Raw genomic sequence first — 3777 nt, 5'->3', positions numbered from 1 at the left:
AGTCATCATTGTATTTATTTCTGTATTGTTTTGTAATGAAACCATGTTGGCTACTTGCCAAACCATTTTTATATTGGCATATTCATGTGTGATCCATGTTTGTACTCTTGCCAAGGGCATGTGTTTGGAACATTTAGGCCATCTTATTTCCTAATTATGTTACTTACATCTTGCACGATGTTTTTTGGGTACTTTTACACAAGTTTTTGAATGCCTTAAGCATTGGATTAGGATTTGGGGGCCTAGTGGAAAACAAAGGCTAAGCAAAGGGTTGCTCAACCTTACCTATGGATGACTTGATGTTAGTTGTGTGGTCTTCAAGTAACCTTGATGATATTCCAAGGTAGAGAAACCTAGGTACACTAGGTGATTGGCTCCCCATAGGTGTTAGGACCCAAAGTGGTCATTAGGAGTTATCTTATGGGTGGGTTCTTTAATTAAGCAAAAACCTTAATAAGATTAGTGTCAACGTTCAGCCAGCATAATCATATTAGAGTACTACGATCCATGAGTAAGATTGTTAAGAAGAATATGTGAACATGTACTAGGGCCCATGGCCATATGAAGAATTCCAATAAAAAAAGACTATGCAATGAGTAATGCCTATGGTAGTCCTCCTTACTTTGTGTTTCACCTTGTTATGCCTTGTTTTGGGAAAGATATTACTACTACCCTACTATGCCTTGCTCAGTGGGCCTTGGCTCCATCTCTTTGCTCCAGGGGAATAGACATTTGCAATATTCTCCATGGTCCATATATGATCCTTGCTTATGTTTCATTCTTGGTTAGTGTTGAAGGACTTTTCTATTGAAACTTTTTGTTAATATTTATAAACAAAATAAAAAATCATTTTAAATAAACAATTAATATTTTAATTAAAGAAAAAATAATTTATAAATTAATAGACCAAGATTTCAAATAATTAATGAATATATTCTTAAAACAAAATAATCAAACTAAAAAATAATAAATTAATATTTACATTAGTTGATATTTAAAAATAAAAAATTTCTAGTAAAAATAAATTGTATTATTAATATAAATCAGTTTTATATTGTGAAAACTTTCATATTATTATAACGTAATTGTATTAATAAAAAAAAAATTAAAAACTAAAATAACCTTCTTACAAATAAATATAGTATCTTTTAATATTCGCTGTGAATAAATCCATTCTTAGAATACCCATTTTAAAACAAATATACTATCGTTTAATATAAGTTGTGAATAAATCCATTCTTAGAATACCTATTTTTAAACCAGACATTTGAAGAAAATAACTTAAAAAATTTATAAAACAAAGATAAACAACTAACTCACGTAGAAAAGGATCCTCATTTCTATTAAACAATTTCTTAACAACTATTAAGAATACTTGCAGCAAAATTCAATGAAGATGCAAATTCAACTTTCAAATAGAGGAATTCTAAGTCTAATTTTAATCCATCTCAAGCATTCCTGCAATCAATCAAGAGACTCTTCCTACAATCCAATCCAAAGCTTGTTTTTGGAATCCAAGAAATCTTAATGGCTTCTGTAATTTTCGCGTCAACTTGTAGACATAGTCTGAGATGTAGAATGGGAAGTAAGCAAAGAGATAAATCAGGATGTTACAACGCAGGCACTGATAAGATTAATCCAGTTCTATGTTTCAGCGTTGCCGTGTCGAAAATAGAGGCAGAGCTAAATTTAACTCCATTTCAGCATTTTCATGTCGAGATTCACCCGGAAAATCGAGCAAGATTTTCAAATACAAAAAGCAACACATCGTTTAGATCCACTCTGTTAGAAAGGAAACACAAACAAATTTCTTATTCTACGAAAAATGCGAAAGAAAAATCGGTACAATTGCTGCCCTGCGCTGAAACCCTGAAAACCCTAGACACGAAGAAATCTTCCACAAAACCCCCTCTTCAGCCGGCAGTTTGCCCCTGGACTGAAGAAGAACAGAAATCCTGAGAGTCCGGCTGAGCGGGAACACTAAAATGCCAAAGCTTGCCATGTGAGCCGACCAGATTCTCCCGGCAGAGAAAGGCATTGGCGAAACTCTCTTCCACGGGCCGATCTACATCGTGCAGAAAGATATCGGTGTTGCCAGGGTTAGTCCGCTTCCTGGCCATGGCGGCGGCCGTGTAAATGGCCGTCATGCGACCGGGTGCTTCGGGAAAGTAGCCCCTGGGGGCGTCGATCATGACGGCGTCCCACTGAGTGATCAAAACTTCAGGGGGCAGATCCGTGAGCGCGAGCCTGCAAGAGGAATCCTTCAATTCCTCAACACTCGAAGGGCGGCACGGCGGGGATTTGCCGTGGACGAGAAGATCGTCGGCCTGAGTGAGAGCCGTAGGGTAAAACACATGGTACACCGAGAGCTCGGGGTGCTTCCGAGCGATCTGAGCGATCCAGTCCTTGTCTTCCTCGAGGAAGATCGTGCGTCCGCCATGGTTGAGCGTGTTCCACATGAGGCTGTCGTAGCCCAGGCCGAAGACGAGCATATTGCAGGGGCTTCTTGTCTCAAGCACTCCCGCGGCGATGTTGATTTCCCCCGGGGTTTGCTGCGGCGTGATATTTGCGGTCGCGTAGTGAATTAGGGCTTCCGCCACGGAACCTGGAAGCTTCGCGCAGGCAGCGGGTTCGATCCCGGAGCAGGCCGTCTGGGATTCGAACCCTCGACCTCCCGAAGTGCTTCTTCGCAGAGCTACGAGGATCGTCAGCATTACAATGGACGCGCCGATCAGGAGCATGCGTACGCTCAGCGGTTGCCATTGCCATTGCTTTCCCCTGCCTGACCTCATTGTTGTCTGCAAAAACCCCATTTTTTTCTCTCCTGCCGGGGATGTAAATCCAAATGGAAGCTCGTATATAAAAAGCCACCGGATTTACGAACAGCCAAACTTACCAACCATTATACCTCGACAGCTTACCTGAATCCGAACGCCATTGGGACCCGCTTCCACTTGGATTTCCCTGGAGATTGGCGCCTCTGCCATTGTTATTGTTGTTGACGATTCTCGTGCCGCCTCCACTAGAACCTACATTTATGCTTAGGATGCACCCTGCTTCTACTTTCCCCGGTTTTTTTATTTGATTACCTACGCCATTATTTCATTTTGGTGTGCTGTTGACATGTTTTGCAAGGAATTGTCAGTGCTCCCTGGCTCTGATGTTTCACCTGCCATGAATCTTGATTGCCAAGCATAACGATAAAACCCTAGCTTCATTTGAAAGCATAAAGATAAAAACCCTAACTTAATTTTAAAGCTTGTGTTGACGTATTTGGAGAGAATCTCCAACTACCTGATCAATAAGTGTATATAGGGTGTCGTTCCAACCAGTATTAATTTGATGGATTCAGCCAACCAGTGTCTTCACTTTATTGATTTTTTTAAAGAACAATGGTTTTTTAATCAATTCAACTTAAATTGTTGTTGAGACCTAACAAGTTTAATCTCACTCTCTCTTTTAAGTACATGTGGGTATGTTAAGTACTCATGTGATACTTTTTAAATTTTATGTTTTAACTAGAGATTTTTTTTTTTATTTCTACCAGTTAAAATTAATTGATTTTAATTTTTCTATTAAAACAAATATTTTGTGGTTTAAATTTTTTATATTTTAATAATATATTATTTTATAATATAATTTTTGTCATTCAATTAAAAATACTAAAAAAATGATATTTCTTATATTATATAATAGTTTAAGAAATATTATTATATATTATTATTATAAAAATATTATTATTTTCATATTATAATTTATTTATAATATAATAGTGTA

At 37.7% G+C, this 3777-nt stretch overlaps 1 pseudogene across 1 annotated transcript; it reads right to left on the bottom strand.

Annotated features, from left to right (window-relative positions):
- Positions 1–1785: 1785 nt before the first annotated feature.
- On the bottom strand, positions 1786–3339 carry LOC149552505 (glucuronoxylan 4-O-methyltransferase 1 pseudogene; annotated as a pseudogene). The gene has a single exon (XR_016352945.1). The product of XR_016352945.1 is annotated as a glucuronoxylan 4-O-methyltransferase 1 pseudogene (transcript).
- Positions 3340–3777: the final 438 nt, after the last annotated feature.

The sequence above is a fragment of the Cupressus sempervirens genome, chromosome 6, assembly GCF_028749045.1.
Source record: "Cupressus sempervirens isolate cs-2001-9-10 chromosome 6, ASM2874904v1, whole genome shotgun sequence".
NCBI classification, from domain to species: Eukaryota; Viridiplantae; Streptophyta; class Pinopsida; order Cupressales; family Cupressaceae; genus Cupressus; species Cupressus sempervirens.
Note: the sequence above shows the minus strand (reverse complement) of the source record. Positions and strands in the feature narration are given on the sequence as shown.